The following is a 19,096-nucleotide window of genomic DNA, read 5'->3' as shown; positions in this document are numbered from 1 at the left end:
CCCTATAAATCTCCTGGGCAAGGATGAAAGGACAGCATTATAGGTGGGGGATAGGTGGTGTCCAGAGCTTGACGCTAACTTTTTCCCCAAGGAGCACGTGTGCTCCCAAGTTCAAAAGTAAGGAGCATACAAAGAACTTTAGGGGCACAATGTAAATTGATTAAATAATGTGTTTTCCGTAATAAACGTGATGCAAATAGACATTTATAAGCAAAATTATTTAATGAATTTGTATACAAAATGTACAGAAAGGTAATACCATCAAGTTTTGAAAAAGTAGGCCTATTGCAATTTAATTTTGTATTTAATGTTATTATCTTATATATATTATCTTTGCAATATGATTATCTTATATAATGTTATTACTATCCTAAAACATTCTCCAGGTCCTCTGAAACTCTGCAGGACTTAAGCCTCTTTCACACAGAGCTTTTGCAGCGCCCACCACGGGATAGGGCGCAGAGGACAGGATTTGGGGGAGGACAGGCTCGTTCAGGAGCTACAGCTCCATGGTGACCGCTTTGGGGTCTACTTCAGGCTCTTCTCTGCTATCGGACGTGTGGCGCCAAGGTGTCGTCACAGCGTGCAGACGCCGCAACATGCGCCCTCTCATGCACCGCTCAGCTTGGCGACAGTGCGGTGCGCACTTGCGCCAAGGTAGCACATACACAATGAATGGGTTCGTCGGCGGAGGTCTGCGCTTTGCGTGCTCTGTGTGAAAAGGGCTTTATTTCCACCCTGCCCAGCAGCGGTACCGTGGCGAACAGTCCCTAAAGGCCTCTACACATAATCAGCTGTAAAACCGCTTTGCGCTGGCTGTCCCATTGTTTGTCTATGGAGAGGGCAGCAATGCCTGACAAAGCGGCACCGCTACCCTTGGCGTCGCACACCGGTCTGATTTTCCGCCCAAGCGCTGCGCTCAGAGTTGAAATTATTTGAATTACGTATTGTGTATGTGCTACCGTGGCGCGAGAGCGTATTGTGCCGACAGTGGCTTGGAAAACCGCCCATAACCGTGTCACACGGGGAAGAGGGAAGAAGGCGGCTGGAGTTCCTCCAACATTTGCGGTTAGATTATCATATTTTTTTACTGACAAAAATATAGGCTGCTTCAGCTGATTTTTTTTTTTTTTTTTTTATGCGCAAATGTGCCCCTAAACATTTTTTTCAGTTCGCACACACCTATTTTTAGTCGCAAATGCAAGTGAAGCGCTCGCACTGTCGAGCCCTGGGTGTCACAGACCTCCTCCTCTATTGAGAGATGGTTTTTCCAATTTCACATAGATGGCTTCTTTTACACACCTTTCAAACCATCTGTCTTCCCTGTCCAAAATGTGCACATTGCTGTCTTCAAAGGAGTGTACTAGAGTTGGGCGATCTTGTCCATATCCTATCATCCTATCGCCATCTAGTGAAATCGCCGATGAACGATGTCATCGCCGGGGGGGGTCATTACGCGTCGCTGCTGAAACGTTCACTTATAGCCTCTGTTTGGCGTTTGAGCAGCTTTATAAAACTCTTGAACATGTAATGGCTCCTTAATTAGCAAATTGACTTTACATAGACAGCATATCTTTTCAATTTCTCCTGACTTTGTGTTGTTTGGTTTGTTCACCACTCCGCGACATGCACGTTAAGGCCTGAACATACTCGGGCGGAACGGATTCCGCGGAGGTCCCCGCGGACTCAAAGCGGACGTCCACAAGCCCTGTGCGCGCAAAGCTCAGATTTTACGACCGCGCGGACTCCGCTCCGCGCACCAGTGACTGCTCGGCATGCATTTTTCACATTGCAGGGATTTTTCACGGACATTTTTACAGGAAACTTCAACGCGGAAGTGCGCTCGACTATGAAAGCCCGAATGACTGCAGACATTCCTCACGGAGTCCGCTCCGCTTATAGTACGCCCAAGTATGCTTGTGTTGAGCGGATGGAGGCGTTGATCCCCCCCCCCCACCCTCCACTCTCTCACAAAGCAGCCTCCCTCTGTCTCCTCTCACTCAGCCTCGTTCAGGGGCGATCTTGTCAGCATGCTCCACACACGCGCTGTCTCCCCCCCACACCTCGCGATTGTATCGTCATTTAAAAAAGACATCGTGAAACAACCCTTCTATCGCCGATGGGCGATCGGATCGCCCATTGGCACAACCCTAGAGTGTACTTTCTCCTTGAGGTGTAAATACAGCTGAGTCTTTCCTTAAATTTTGCAACAGCAGTATCTGATAAACATCACTGTTGCTGAGTGGTGCGTAATCAAGTTAAAAGAAATCAGAAGTAATCAAATAATGATCCGATAGTGAGGGAAAGACTGTTAGGTTATCAATTTCAATACCATATGTCAGAACTAGATCGAGGGTATGGTTAAAACATTGAGTGGGTTTATGTCATTATCAATGTCAATGTCAACATGAATGTTAAAATCGCCTACAATAATAACTTTATCTGATTTAAGAACTAGACTGGATAAAAACTCTGAGAATTCAGATACAAATTCAAAGTATGGGCCAGGAACACGGTACACTATAACAAATAAAAGTGGCTGCGAGGTTTTCCAGGTCGGATGTAAAAGACTAAGAACAAGTCTTTCAAATGAATTATAATCTAGTTTAGGTTTAGGGCTGATGAACAGACTAGAGTTAAAAATGGCTCCCCCTCCTCGGCTGCTGCCTCGGGGAATTTGGGTGTTATTATGACTGGGAGGAGTGGATTCATTTAGACTAACATGTCCATCTTGACACAGCCAGGTTTCAGTGAGGCTGAGTAAATCAATGTGATTATCTGAAATTAATTTGTTTACTAACACTGCTGTAGATGTTAGAGACCTGATATTTAACAATACGCATTTAATTCTCCTGTTTTGTCTTCCTGTCATCTGGTCAATCTGGTGTTTTCAAAACACCCCCGTTGAACTTACCCACCCTACGCTCAGCGTCGCAGTGACGCAGACCTCCTGTCTGTTTCTGTACACTGACACCATTTCACTCAGTGGAAACGAAGCTTGTATTTTACAGATAAGAACCAATAAATTGTGAAGACTGTAAAGCCTCCACTAAAATAGCATTTTAAGTCGTGTGTGTGATTTTTTTTTTTTTTTTTTTCTTAAGGGATTTATACTTCGGATTTATCCTGGCTTCATATGAGAAGAGGAAATCTCCGCTCGTCGCTAGGCTAATGTATATCATGTAAAACGCCGTAGGCTGGCGCTAATAATGTTAGCATGTTGTATTTGCTTGGTACATGTTTAATATAAGACAGTTGTTTTGTCAGTGAAAGTTGTCAGTTGTAATGGAACCAAATTATGTAATGTTACGAGGAAGGAGAAGAAAAGGCAGTCCAAGGCACTCTGACAATTAAAAAGCTTTATTAAACAGGCGATAGAACAGATAAAGTTAAAGGCCTTATCAATATAGAACTATTTATTAATGAAACACATGTCCAAATTATGAATATCTTTTGTCTTGGAATTTGATATTTCTTAATAACGTCTGCAATTTTTGCTTCACTGATCCTTGCATACTCAACAAATCTGGTTATTCAAGGGTCAATTTCTCTACTGATTGTATAAAATATGTATTAAATGTGTGCATCATGGTACTATTAGCAGTGATGGCCGTATCATTTATTTTCAGTTCTGTAATTCCTTTTTGACTGAGTGATTTATTGGTTAAATTGTTTAAATGTATCCAAAGAGATGCATTATGATCTCTGGCATTTCCTGTAAGTTATTTATAGTATGAAGCTTTGGCTTTGCGTAATTCCAGGACTGCTTTATTTCTTAAATTTTTATAGATTAAATAATCAGTATTGAGTTTAGAAGGTAATGATGTTTTCAAAACCAGATCTTGTTTTTTCACAAGTTTTCATATTCTGTTATTCAGCCAAGGTAAGGTTGACTTCTTTTGTTTACATTGAATGTTTTTAGTAGATTTTGATAATAATTTAACCACAGAGGACGTCATGGAGTCACAACACACCAAATCATCATTTAAATCTATCAGATCTATCAAATCATCATGACAGTAAACGTCATTATAATCAGAAAAACCTGTTAATAAATATATGTTTTAGTTATTTGATCTGGTTTGTTGGTAAATATATCTATTAAGGTTTTATTATTCCTACTGATTCTTGTAGGGATTTCCTGAGGGATTTTTTTTCCAAATTTGGCACAAACATCCACTTAAGCCCTTATGCCACTGCAGAAAAACCCACTAACGCCCGCTAACATCTGGCTTTTCAGTGCAATGGGAATGGTTTTAATCGGCATCCACACCTGGATCTACAGTAGTCACGGATAATCATCGCCTCCGGCCATGGGAACATACCTGGATAAACTCTTAATTTTAGCCCCTTAACTGGCGAGATGCAGTGGTGTGCCACCACAAAACACTGTCTGTCTTCACCCAAGCAGCACTTGAACATCGATCCAAATTAGTCTGCACCGAGTTTAAAGAGAGACTGAGTAAGTATGAGTTAAACATTTTTCAACTCTCATTTTTAATTGGGAATTGGATAAATAATCACAGAAGACAAACAGTGTCAGATTTATCATTATGGATTTATTTTACTAAGTCACCAAAAAGACACTGCAGCTCAAGGCTGGATTATAAAGCTTCTGAAAGGGATACAGTTACACCGGAGCCCTTGTTGGAGCAGCAGGATGGCAAATGTTAGCTTCTTGACTAAAAGTAGTAACTCTCTCTCTCTCGCATGCAATTTACAGAGATATTTGATATTAGCAACGTTATGTTGTAAATTACATAAATGTCAACCCCAAAAGTTAAAAGTGTCCAGTATGTCAGATTTTTCTCATCAGTCCTGTTCTTCAACACTTAGCGGTGTGACAGACTCGTGCAAGCAGATCAGGCGGAGAAGTGTTAAATGTTGGAAATTATTCCAGTGGAGATCACATGAGCAGTTCACTTGTTTGAGTTAATTTGCCCTGGTTAAGTGTTAGCGTTAAAATCTGTGACAAGAAAAAAAAAAAGCTTTGGTAGACATGGAACACCACCAGGTTGTGCACTGTGGCGATTTAGTTAATCTTAAAAAAACCTGCAGATTTTTTCTCCCCACATCGACAAATCAGTTGGTCAATGTGTAGTAGGGCTGTCAATCTTCCCCCAAAATCAGATTCGAATTTTTAATGTTTTTTATGTTAAAAATTCGAATAATATTCAAATTTTTCCTTGGTATAGGCTATAGACTAGGCCTACCACCGCATTTTTATATTTTTTGTGTTATAATGATGTTATTTTAATATTTTGCATCACATGCAAAAGTGAGCGTCTCCGGCTTGTCCGCGGTATCGACAGGAACAACATTGTTGTTACTGTGTTGATCCTCCTCACTTCAAGTCACTTTTTTTTTCTTCAACTAACTTTTAACCGGCAGTGCCGCAACATTGTAGGAATTTATTAACGCCCTTGTGAACATTTCAATAGTTACACATTAGAACAATATTTATTTGCAATTACTCTTTTGAATGATCAAAGAGATGCGCCCTATCACTGTCAGCGCAGGGCTGACAGGGCACCCTCCGCTGAGGAGAGAGAGAGGAGAGGAGATGGATTGTAGGTCTGTTTGTAAACGGGGCTTCTCTGACAGTCATGTATTTCCCCCAAAAACATCTTAATGCACGGTAGACCACATATATATATATATATATATATATGTATATATATGTGTATATATATATATATATATATATATATATATATATATATATATATATATGTATATATATATGTATATATATATATATATATATATATATATATATATATATATATGTATATATATATATGTATATATATAGTATATATATATATATATATATATATATATATATATATATATATATATATATATATATATATATATGTATATATATATATGTATATATATATATATATATATATATATATATATATATATATATATATATGTATATATATATATGTATATATATATATATATATATATGTGTATATATATGTATATATATCTGTATATATATATATATATATATATATTTGTATATATATGTGTATATATATATATATATATATATGTATGTGTGTGTGTGTGTGTTAGGGCTGCCACGATTAGTCGACTAATCGATGACTAATCGACTATTAAAATAATCGGTGACTATTTTAGTAGTCGACTAATCGGTTTGAGTCATTTTTCATAGAAAAGCACTATAAAAGTACCCCAAAATACTCTTACTGCAGCTTCTTATGTTCAGATATTGGCAGCTTTACACACTCTCCCGTGACAGTGAACTAAAACCCTTTGGCGTGAGTATGAAACAGGACATTAGATGACGTAATTTTGGGGTTTGGGCAAGACAGACCGACATTTTTCAACATTTTAACACATTTTTCGATGAAATGATTAGTCGACTAATCGAAGAAATAATCGACAGATTAGTCGACAATGAAAAAAAATCGTTAGTGGCAGCCCTAGTGTGTGTGTGTGTGTGTGTGTGTGTGTGTGTATATATGTGTATATATATGTATATATGTGTATATATATATGTATATATATGTATATATATATATATATATATATATATATATATATATATATGACTATTTACATTGTAGATTCTCACTGAAGGCATCAAAACTATGAATGAACACGTGGAGTTATGTACTTAACAAAAAAAAGTGAAATAACTGAAAACATGTTTTATATTCTAGTTTCTTCAAAATAGCCACCCTTTGCTCTGATTACTGCTTTGCACACTCTTGGCATTCTCTCCATGAGCTTCAAGAGGTAGTCACCTGAAATGGTTTCCACTTCACAGGTGTGCCTTATCAGGGTTAATTAGTGGAATTTCTTGCTTTATCAATGGGGTTGGGACCATCAGTTGTGTTGTGCAGAAGTCAGGTTAATACACAGCCGACAGCCCTATTGGACAACTGTTAAAATTCATATTATGGCAAGAACCAATCAGCTAACTAAAGAAAAACGAGTGGCCATCATTACTTTAAGAAATGAAGGTCAGTCAGTCCGGAAAATTGCAAAAACTTTAAATGTGTCCCCAAGTGGAGTCGCAAAAACCATCAAGCGCTACAACGAAACTGGCACACATGAGGACCGACCCAGGAAAGGAAGACCAAGAGTCACCTTTGCTTCTGAAGATAAGTTCATCCGAGTCACCAGCCTCAGAAATCGCAAGTTAACAGCAGCTCAGATCAGAGACCAGATGAATGCCACACAGAGTTCTAGCAGCAGACCCATCTCTAGAACAACTGTTAAGAGGAGACTGCGCGAATCAGGCCTTCATGGTCAAATAGCTGCTAGGAAACCACTGCTAAGGAGAGGCAACAAGCAGAAGAGATTTGTTTGGGCCAAGAAACACAAGGAATGGACATTGGACCAGTGGAAATCTGTGCTTTGGTCTGATGAGTCCAAATTTGAGATCTTTGGTTCCAACCGCCGTGTCTTTGTGAGACGCAGAAAAGGTGAACGGATGGATTGCACATGCCTGGTTCCCACTGTGAAGCATGGAGGAGGAGGTGTGATGGTGTGGGGGTGTTTTGCTGGTGACACTATTGGGGATTTATTCAAAATTGAAGGCACACTGAACCAGCATGGCTACCACAGCATCCTGCAGCGACATGCCATCCCATCCGGTTTGTGTTTAGTTCGACCATCATTTATTTTTCAACAGGACAATGACCCCAAACACACCTCCAGGCTGTGTAAGGGCTATTTGACCAAGAAGGAGAGTGATGGAGTGCTGTGGCAGATGACCTGGCCTCCACAGTCACCGGACCTGAACCCAATGGAGATGGTTTGGGGTGAGCTGGACTGCAGAGTGAAGGCAAAGGGGCCAACAAGTGCTAAACACCTCTGGGAACTCCTTCAAGACTGTTGGAAAACCATTTCAGGTGACTACCTCTTGAAGCTCATGGAGAGAATGCCAAGAGTGTGCAAAGCAGTAATCAGAGCAAAGGGTGGCTATTTTGAAGAAACTAGAATATAAAACATGTTTTCAGTTATTTCACAGCAGCAAGCTAAACGCTAGCACGGCCTAGTAGCATGCTAGCCACAGCTAATCACAAAACAGTCAACATTAATGCGGGCCACCAGCCACGCTAACATCATTAATAAATTTCATACATTAAGTTAAATGATGAACAGGAGCTTTACTAACCTGTCGGAATTCATCATGAAGGCCAGGGTGTTGGTCCTTCAGATATTTGACCAAGTTAGTTGTGCTGCTCGACTTCGTTACCCCCGCTTTAAAGCACTGTTTGCACACAGGCTTGTCGAGGTCTTTTGGTTTCCCTTCTTCGTTTGTCTCGTATGCAAAATATTTCCAAACAAGTCTTTTGCTTTGTTCATTTTCGACCAAGACTGGCTGGTCTGGCCCTCCTGCAGCTGCACTGGCCATATTGTAGCAGCAGAAATATGTGCGTGCATGCACGACAACAAGCCGGGTCAAGGTGAGGGCTCTCTGCCTGCCAGTCGGACGCTGTCTGGCCTGCAGCACTGCCTGTCGAGTGCGCGCGATGGGCGCTGTGGGCGCGCGCACTGTAGTATCGATACCTTGGCAAATTAGCATCATATCCGGATACAGCGTTTGAGTATCGATACTTTTCGGAGTATCGATATTTTTTGACAACCCTATGTTCAACCAGCTGCCCTGAGGGAGGTCGTGGGTTTGATTACTGGCCGGGTCATACCAAAGACTATGAAACTGGGACCCATTGCCTCCCTGCTTGGCACTCAGCATTAGGGGTTGGAATTGGGAGGTTAGATCACCACATGATTCCCGATCGCGGCATCGCTGCTGCTCACCGCTCCCTCGGGATGGGATGCGGAGGACAAATTTCACAAACTGAGGTTGTGTTTTTTTTTTTTTTTTTTTTTTTTTAAATATATATATAAATGTTCACATCGCGCGTGTGTGTGCGCGTCCAGGTCCGGGCTGCTGCTGTGGGGTGAGGTGCTGCCGGTGTCTGCAGCGGTGCCTGTTTTAAATGGTCAGTGACGGCTGATCTTTGCTTGAACCGGCAGATCAGAGGATGGCACTTTCAGTATTGATACCCGTGCAAGTTGATATCTAAATCAAGTTTAAGTATCGATTAGTATCTGAGAATCGATTTATTTGACAACACTATCACTTAGTCAGGGGTCAGTTTACTCAATGGAAAAGGGGTCATTTAAGGATAAAAGTTTGGGAAACACTGGTCTAAATAATTTGAGCATTTCCAAAATATTAGGAGCATTTTTGAAAAATAGTAATTAGTGCATGAAGTCACTTAGCCCAGATTAAAATGCAAACCGTAATTAAAGCTGCAAGCAGCGATGAATGGGCCCTCGCACCTCTGTGCAACAGGGGGGTGCTGGCAGGACGCCGGCTGATGTGACAGTTCATTTTTGTGATAGTGGGACAGGGCATGGAGGATGTTATGGCATAACCCTCATATCCTATATCTGTCTATATCATTACATGACGTTTCCTGTTGCCAGTAGGTGGCGCTGTACTCAACTAAATATTGGCATATAGTCATCAATCAGACCAAGGTTCGCAGTCGATCGGATAAAATCTCTAGGACTAGTTTGTTAAAGTACGAGCCCTGGAAATGGGCAAAAATGCACATAAGTGGCACAAGTAAATACAAAATGGCAGACTTCCTGTTGGGTTTAGAGCATGGCTCAAAGAGGCTTGTTTGGAGTGTTACATGTGCCTACCAAGTTATCTAGTTGAAAGCAGCTTCGGGGGCTGTTTTGTTGAAATTTTGTAGGTGGCGCTACTAAGCCATTTTTTGGCACCGAAGTGTGAGACCCTTTAAAATATTAAATTTTTGAGCAGTTCCGATATATGCACAAAAATGCACCAAACTTGCACAGTAAATTCAAAATGGCTGACTTCTTGTTGGGTTTAGAGCATGCCTCCAAGAGGCTTTTTTGTATGTCTTGGAGTGTCACATACGCCTCCAAGAGGCTTTTTTGTATGTCTTGGAGTGTCACATACGCCTACCAAGTTTCGTACATGTAGGTTAAACTAGCTTCAGAGGCTGTTTCCTCAAAATTTTGTAGGGGGCACTACTCCGGCATTTTTTGGCACCCAAGAGTGTGACCCCTAAAATATCAAATTTTTCAGCAGTTCTGATATATGCGTAAAGTTTCATGAGTTTTTGAGTATGCTAAGCCCCCCAAAAAGGCAATTCATTCGGAGGAAGAATAATAATAATTCCTTGCATTTCAATAGGGTCCTTGCACCATGTGGTGCTTGGGCCCTAATAAGTAGGGTTGGGCATGCAGAACTGAGAAACAAGTGGAACCGATTCCAAAATTTCAGTTTCATTGGAACCTTTAATACGTTTTAATTTCGGTTCTCCCAAATGGTTCCTAAACAATTTTCACGTGCGCTTTATTATTTTTTTTTGTGTATGCGGCTGCTTTCACGACAGCTGCCAAATCCGGGTCCTTTTTAATTATATAGTCCAGTAAGGATAGAATAAGGCCGCTCCCTCCCTCAGACATGTTATCAAAAGCATCTATCTTCCCTAATAGAGGCAGCTGGTTTTCTGTAAGAAATCCCACATCATCAATGAATGAGGAGACATAATACCTGTTCTATCTAGGGCTGTAGTGTCCTGGTCGACTAGTCGATTATTTGGTCGATATGCTCTCGTCCGACCAAATTCTCAATCGTCAAATAATCGGCGTGTTACTTTCATAAGGAGAAAAGTGCTACATAAACAGCTTTCCAGGATTAATCCATTATTTCCTGCAGCAGGGTGGACAGGCTAAGTTCCCTGTGAAATTGGGGGTGTTTTCAAAACACCCCTGTTGTTGACCGAAAGTTGGATTTAGCCATCCTCATGCTCAGTGTCAGTGACGCAGACCTCCTGTCTGTTTCTGTAAGCTGAAATCATTTCCCTCAGTGGACACGAAGCTTGTTGTATTGCACAGATAAGAAACAATAAATTGTGAAGACAGTAAAGCCTCCACTAAAATAGCATTTTAAGTCGTGTGTGTGATCCATCCTTAAGGGATTTATACTTAAGGATTTATCCTGGCTTCATACTAGGGCTGACCCAAAAAATTGGAAGCTTCGAAGCTTCGTTCGATGGCACAGGATTCGATTGTGGGGGAAAAAAAAATTGAAGTGTTTTTTTCCCCATTTTTTGGGGGGAAGCCTTAAACGCAACACTAACCCCCACTAGTCCGATACTGACAATGAGCGCGCTCAGAGCTGGCAGACATGTCCAAGAGGTAATCAAATGTGTGGTTGCACTTTAAAATATACCCCGACAACCCCCAGAAAGCAGAATGCCAGATTTGCCAAAAGCAATTGGCATATCACAACTCAACAACAAATTTGGGAAATCACTAGAAAAACGTAAGTAGTAATTAAAAAAGAAGAAATCTCTGACAAGGAAATAGAAAGCCCGACGCACAATGGAGACCTGCTATTATCCTGCTTGAACACAGACGACTAAATTCTTTCAACAATGTGACTCAAAATAATGATAAAATAGATTTTATTGATGTGAAATATGCATTTTCCAGTTCCACCGGTCCGCTCTGAGTCTGGTGTCAGAGACACTTCTGATGCTCTGAGTTGCGCATCTGTTTGATTGTGCTGTAGTGTGTGCCGAGGGTTTTAATTTAGTGTTCAGTCAAAAGTTAAACACTACTTATCACCAACTATTAGTGTTTTTTTCGTTTCTGAATATTTTTATCTTAATTCTAGTGTTGGAAGAAACTACGTTTTCGCCATAATTATTAGTATTTTTTTTAAATATATATATAAAATGCCATAGACTTGTGCTAATAATGTTAGCATGTTGTATTGGTGGGGGAAATGTGTCCAGTAAAAGACAAGTGTTTGTGTGCCAGTTCTGTGATTTATAGTTAAGCCAATTTGCGTGATTGTGTTTGAAATGGTCTCTATTAAACCATATTTAATAAGTGTTTTGAATCAATTATATAAATAAAGTTTGATTTGAACTAAACTTAACAGCACCTAACACAGTCTTCCACCACCGACTAGTGTTTTGGAGGTGTAACTGCAGAGTGACACAGACACACCACTGGAGAAGTAAAAATAACGTGCAGATTTTTTCCTCCCATGACTAATCAATTAGTTGAAGATTATGTGCGACTTTAGTCGACCAAGATTTTCTTTGGTTGACTACAGCCCTAGTTCTTTCGTAGTTGGTGCTGATGCTGTATTCCAGCCAGTCTCAGTTATGATACCAATCAGGGACAAATGAATGCTTTCTCCCGCTGAAAATGCTGGCAGGGTATCGCTGTAAAACAATTTGGTTGGGCTGGTTGGTCCCGAGGTCATCCATGGGTGCTATTCCACAGGTAGGATTTAGGCTAGCAGGTGCATTGCTAGCTTGCTAGCTTCAGAGGCAGCGGTGCTAGGGCAGCGCGCATTTGCTTGAACTTGCTCACTTGAAGAGGCAGCACTGTGTAGCTTCTTTCTTATATCCATTCTCTGTCCGAGGTATTATTTCAGTCCGACAATAGCTTGCTTTACTGTGAGAAATGGTAGCGCCATCTTGCTAACTCACTGCGCTCTCAATTGATGTTATGGCAATGAATCAAACCAGGAGGGTCATAGGTCAAGCATCAGACCAATGAGCATACATCACCTGATGTGACGGAAATGTAACCAACAAATATGTGTTGTTTTAATTTAATTTTATTTTGTTTTATTTTTATTTTTCATTTAATTTACCAAAGATGGTTTCATGGTCAATATGATCAATTTAAAGTAATTATTAAAATAATGACACACCCAGGCTACCTTTCACTTCATAGGTAGATGTGGAAAGTCCGTGACGAAGTGGCAAAATGTGATAAGGTCAGGGTGAGAATGTGTTGTTGTGTGATTGGTGATTAAATACTTTATAGCATTCAACATGGAGGAACCACTAGCTTAATAAAAATAAAAATATTTCTTTCCTCTGTGACAGAATCTGGGATTGAGAGTATGAATAGGTAAAGCATCAGAGCAGAAATGTGTGTGTCCGTTATCATTCACCTTCTGTCCCTGGGGTTAGGCCAGTGATCTCTAGTGATACACACAGGCCTAGAAATGGAAGGTCATAGTTCACCCGTCTACTCTTCCCTCTGGGCAAGCTGGTGGCCTCTAATCGTCGCCGCCCTTAGGATAAGACTGAACCCTATTACTATTCAGAAGATGCAATAAAGAGTGCGAGTGGAGGGGTTGACTCGTCTTCAATAAAATATCACAATGTTATTGTAATTCAGCTTTCAATTGGAATACTGTGTGAACCTGCACAATGTACTTCTACATTGTGACAAACCTTTCCGAGATGACAATTCTAATGTGTCTCCATTAAGCTTATAAAACTAGACTTCAGTATTATTTTTATATAGTGCCCCAAAAGCAGTGGCTGTTGTTGCAAGATACAGAGATTTCACTATATGAGGGCATTCAAACTAGAGCTTAGATTCTCTGCCTGAGCCCAATACATAGACATTCAATGACAAATTGTCATTAAATTATTACGTTATAAAAAACGATGAGAATATGGACTTACCCTTGTTTAAAATGACCTGTTGAAGTGAAAAAACGAGTACTGACAGGAACAGATGAGTGGAGTCGATGCAGTGCAGGAGAAATGCGCTGCCTGTGTGGAAAGTCAAGTGCCTGCGAGTACACTTGCAGTACTTCCGCGGCCCTAACGTGCTCGGTGTGTCCTTAGCATTAATTATAACAGTCAACTTATTGAAAGATGTTGGGTTTAAATCAGGCTCGGGCCCATAATTACAGTTAATTGGACGGGCTGGGTCGGGCTGCATTTTTTGGGCCCGATCTAAGCTCTAATTCAAACGTGTCACACACATCAAGTTGGGTCAGTGTTTCATGGGGTTATGATTTTATGATTATAGGATTTTATATGATAACTTTATCTGATTTTTTTTAAAAATAAAAATTCCCTCTGTGAAATAAGCGTGCATAAAGAATCGAAATGGAGAATTGTTTGGAGCCAGAATCGAAAACTGGAATCTGAACTGGAATTGTTCAAATTCAAACGATGCCCAACCCTTCTAATAAGCAGTGCATCATTGGATAGTAGACTGAAAAGAAGTTGTAGATTTCTCAGTAATGTTAATCAACAAAACTGATCCCCCCCACTGAATATTCCGTCCAGCCATCAGTTGGCAAGACCCACATTTCAGCTGGAACATAATGTTTGCTAGCTAATATTTACCGCCAGCTTGCTGACACTGTTTGCTAATGTGCCAGACCAAAGACATTTTAAAATCTCTAGTGGCAAATGGACCTGCACTTGAGTAGCACCTCTCTGGTCTTCTGACCACTCAAAGTGTTTCAATGCCCCATGCCGCATTCACCCTTTCACAGACTAATGGCAGAGGCTACCATATATGGTGCCACCTGTGACTCGGCTTAAATGCACTCACACATCGATGGAGCAGCCACCTGGAGCAATTTGCCCAAGGATATATTGACATGCAGAGTGGAGAAACCGGGGATCAAATCCTCCGATTACCACCTGAGCCACAGCTGCCCCCCACATTTGGCATTAATGTTACTTATCATTCACCATTCAATGATGTTTGGTGACAGTGAGCTGAATACTTTATCAAGTGTTTGCTTCTTTTAACAAAGTCGTGAATAGCTTTAGCTGTCCAAGGGTGTGTTTGGGTGTGTGAGTTATGCATGCTGTTCAGAGGAGGAGATTCATCCTAATCAACCCTTGAACACCAAGCCAGTCTGTTTTCCATTTTTCAACTGTAGAAGCAGCAGCTTTCTTCATCATCTTATGGGGCGGCAGTGGCTCAGTCCATAGGGACTTGGGAACTGGAGGGTCTCCTGTCCGGACCAAAATATGGAGCGTGGACTGGTGGCTGGAGAGGTGCCGGTTCACCTCCTGGGCACTGCCGAGGTGCCCTTGAGCAAGGCACCAAACCCCCCAACTGCTCGGGGCGCCTCACCAAGGGCAGCCCCCTCACTCTGACATCTCTCAACTTTGTGCATGTATAGGTCCTGTTTGTGCATGTCTGTGTCTTTCAGACCTGTGTGTAATTGACAAGCAAGAGTGAAAACATTGAATTTCCCCTCAGGGGGATTAATAAAGTAAATAAACTAAACTAAACTAATCATGGGGGTGGAGTTAGTCAGTACGTTTACATGCAGTTAGAGAAAATCGAATTATTGGCTTACTCTGACTGAAACTGGACTTTTGAATGCATGTAAACAGCTTAGTCTGACTGAAATTGGACTGTCCGTAGCTCAATTAACCCACCTAGATAATGCAATTTAAAATTGAACTATTGCTACACGAAATGCGGATTTATTTAAAAGAGTTTCGGAACAGCTGAAGGAGGCCGGTTTCATCATGGCAGCAGAACAGATCTGTGTCTGGTGGAAGCACGTTAAACAAAGCTACCAAAACGCCAAGAAAAGAATCTATCAAGTGGACTCAATCATGTTGTGTGTCCCTTTTCTGACATGCTGGAGGAGCTGCTCGGAAACAGGCCCTTGTCCCAAGCTACAGATCACGGTTTGGACATTGGATTTAATTCACGTGAGTTTCTATCACGATACATTAGTTAAGGCGTTAGGGTAAAAGAGACTGCGTTACCCTAAAGCTAATTAATATACTATACTATTTACATGCAGCTAGAGAAAATCTAATTATTGGCTTAGTCCGACTGAAACTGGACTTTTGAATGCATGTGAACAGCTTAGTCTGACTGAAATTGGACTGTCCGTAGCTCAACCATCCCCCCTAGATAATGCAATTGAAAATCAAACTATTGCTGCACGAAACGCGGATTTGTTTAAAAAAGTTTTGGAACAGCTGAAGGAGGCCGGTTTCATCAGGACGGCAGAACAGATCCATGTCCGGTGGAAGCACGTTAAACAAAGCTATCAAAACGCCAAGAAAAAGAATCTAACAAGTGGACGCAATCGTGTTGTGTGTCCTTTTTCTAACATGCTGGAGGAGCTGCTCGGAAACAGGCCCTTGTCCCAATCTACAGACCACGGTTTGGACATTGGATTTAATTCAGGTGAGTTTCTATCACAATACGTTAGTTAAGGTGTTAGGGTAAGACTAATCTCTCAAGACAGATTCTGCAATCTACATTGTAGAATCTGTCAGCAGCCCTGTGTGAAAGACGACTGGGGGGGGGGGCTTTGAGTCTGAACGATGCTGTGCTTTAGCCAATCACAATGGAGGGGGCGCGGCCGAGACGTGCAGGTGTCCCCAGGAAATGTGTACCTACAGAAACAGCAAGCTCTGCGTCCATAGCGACCGCTCCAGTAATGCCGTCTCGTCAACGTGAAAAAAAAAAAAAAATTTCCAGCAGATGTCTGAGTTACAACATGATTGAGCTAACTGGAGTAGTTTCATGTTGTATCCAACAACAGGAGGCTTTTAACAGATGACGTCCTGATGTTAGCTTTGCTAACTGTCCCTGTCAGCTGCAGCCACTGATGCTTTCTAGACATCGTGATTTCCCAAAACTGAATAAATACCACACATAGCAACACAAAACTGCTTTGCTAGCTCAATCATGTTGTAACTAAGATATTCGCTGGAAAAAATATTTTATTCATGGACCGTTTGAGTTATTACCTTATTTTTATACAGTCTATGGTTATAGACAACGCTAACGACTAACGTTAACAGCTAACAGATAGCCCAGCTAATCTACGATAACCATATTAATTACGTGCACACAGAAATAGTAACGTTTGTTCAGTCATTGTGTTTATAGACTTAAACATCAGATTAGTTTACACGGTGATATAGTGACGTGAAAAATGTCATATATAGCTAAACTCTGCTGGTTTTCTACCCAAAGTATTTGTAAACAACATGGCGATTCCCTGGGGGCACCGCCGGAAGTGAAGGGCGTGAGGCCCCTTCACTTCCGGTTAGTTGAAAAACTCCGGGCTGTGCCTCCAGAGGTAAAGGAAGAAAATTATTATTATTATTATTATTATTATTATTATTATTATTTATTTATTTTTTTTTTTTAACTGATGGATTTCCAGATTGGGGTAAGACAGACTAGATGGAGGAGCAATTACCACCGAATTCAGAGGATGAGGACTCTTTCTTTTACCGCTTCTGATAGGGAATGGAGCAGTCATAGTATACCACTAGTAAGTAGCAGGGGCAGTACTCCATAGCTGGAAAGGCCCGCCAGCACTCCTCTGGTCGACTTATGTGGTAAGTTATGCAATACTCTGGCTACATTAAGCATATCCTAGTTTTTTAACGTACTCTTCCAAATATCAAAATTTCAAGAAAACATACACAAACATTCACCATTCAACTTATCTGTCTCTTACCAGTTTACCAGCTCGTCCTATGTATTTATTCTAATTTGTTTTTTCTCTAAATGACTTCTGTAGGGACAAGATCACAACAATCTGGGAGGAGGTGGCGTAACATGGCCAATTTTGACCTGGTCTTCCAGAGGATGAAGGAGATAAACAACTCCTGGAAGCAGCGGCCACAGAAGAGCGAGGAGAGGGAGGAAAGGCTGGTCAACAGCATTGTCCAGAGCAATGCCACCATGGTCTCTGCTTTATTGGAGGGCATCGAGAGCCTGAGGCCAGCCGTCGCCCCACAAGCCACAACGCCCTCAAACCTGTTCCAGGTGCTGTACCCAGGCATGGACTCTGGCTATGTGTCTGGTTGCGACGAGCACGCTGTATACCGCAGACTGTAGCCTGCCACTATGCCTACTGATATGACCACCTTGTTTATTGCAGGCTCTAGTCTGCCAAGACATTTAACTTATTCCTCTTTCTATTCAAATATTTTTGTTTACAATGTTGTAAAAAAAATGTGTGCCTTTTTAATAAAAGAAACAACACTAAAATGTCATGACGACTCTTTATTAGATTCATCATTCAGATTCATCATTAATTCATTTACAAGCGGAAGAGGTGAGAATACAGCTAGAATGTATTGGTAATGCATACTAAAACACTGGTCTATGCAGAGGAAAGTTGGTAGTCAGGTACTCAGTCAGTGCCAATCTGATCCTCTGACCACAGGGATTCTCGTGGGTGGTGTAGGCACAAGCACCTGGCTAGGGTAGGTTGCACTCAACAGGGGTTAAAGTTCTCCGGCACACACCGGATTTCCGGCGTGGCGAAGTTTCTGTTCAGCACGGGCAGAAGTGCTCTGCAGTGTGGCCATTTCACTCGCATTTGCCCCTAAATATATATATATATATATGTGCGAACCAGGAAAATGATTTAGGCGCACAGTGTGTGAGTAAACACAACCTACTGTTTACCATAATCGGCATCGGACGTTTTTTCATCGATAACCAATCAAATAAATCTTAAATTTTAAAACTCGCTCCTCTGGCTCTGACACAGCCATCTCTCTCCCTGCCTGCAGTCCCCACTGGACTGGGTTTTGTAACAATGTCCCGCCTACAGCCCCCTCTGATTGGTTACACACAAGTGATAGCCAATCAACACTGACGCCTGTGCATGCTTTCACATCATGTCACATTGAGACACAGAGCACAGACGGAGTGGGAGAGGCTCCGGTAAGCCAGCGGGAATTTTGAAGGTAAGGTAACAGAAACCAGACAGAAATGAAAGTTGCAATAAAAATCCTCTATGCTAAAGTTTTAAAGTCACCACCACAACATTATATGATCCATTTCAATGATGACATGCTTGCCCAGAGGCGAAATTTCGACGTAACTGCCTGTTAAATTCACATCAAGCGCGATACAATTTTGCAAACAGCTGAAATGATTTAGCTCCTAAAAATAAATAGCACCAAGGCAAAAAAGAGATGTAGGAGCTATAAGTCATAAAGTCTGGTAACCACTGAAAGTTTAATCTTTGTTTATAAACTCATCATGCTATAAAGTAACTACTAAAGATATAATCTTTTTGTTCATTTTGATAATAAACACGTTCCTTTGCGACACATATTTCTATTTCTTCATTTTGTGACCGCAACACCAAGCCCCCCGCTCCGGAAAAGATTTCAGATTTCAGGCACAAAATCTTCCGTGCTCCACATTTCAGGCACAAATTTTTTTCTTGCTTTAACCCCTGACTCAAGATTAGCAG

At 41.1% G+C, this 19,096-nt stretch overlaps 1 protein-coding gene across 4 annotated transcripts in view; it reads left to right on the top strand.

Moving 5' to 3' along the window:
• LOC125892004 (zinc finger protein PLAGL2-like) overlaps positions 1 to 19,096 on the top strand; it is a 93,665-nt gene that overhangs the window by 8,375 nt on the left and 66,194 nt on the right. Inside the window, exon 2 of one of the 4 annotated variants that reach the window (XM_049581703.1) lies at positions 4,241 to 4,462. The exons of the other annotated variants lie outside the window; for them this stretch is intronic. The gene's annotated coding sequence lies outside the window, so the exon portion shown is untranslated. The remainder of the gene's footprint in view (positions 1 to 4,240; positions 4,463 to 19,096) is intronic. 4 annotated transcript variants of the gene reach the window in all.

This window comes from Epinephelus fuscoguttatus, linkage group LG7 (genome assembly GCF_011397635.1).
Source record: "Epinephelus fuscoguttatus linkage group LG7, E.fuscoguttatus.final_Chr_v1".
NCBI lineage: Eukaryota > Metazoa > Chordata > Actinopteri > Perciformes > Serranidae > Epinephelus > Epinephelus fuscoguttatus.
This window is presented reverse-complemented; position numbering and strand designations above follow the sequence as displayed.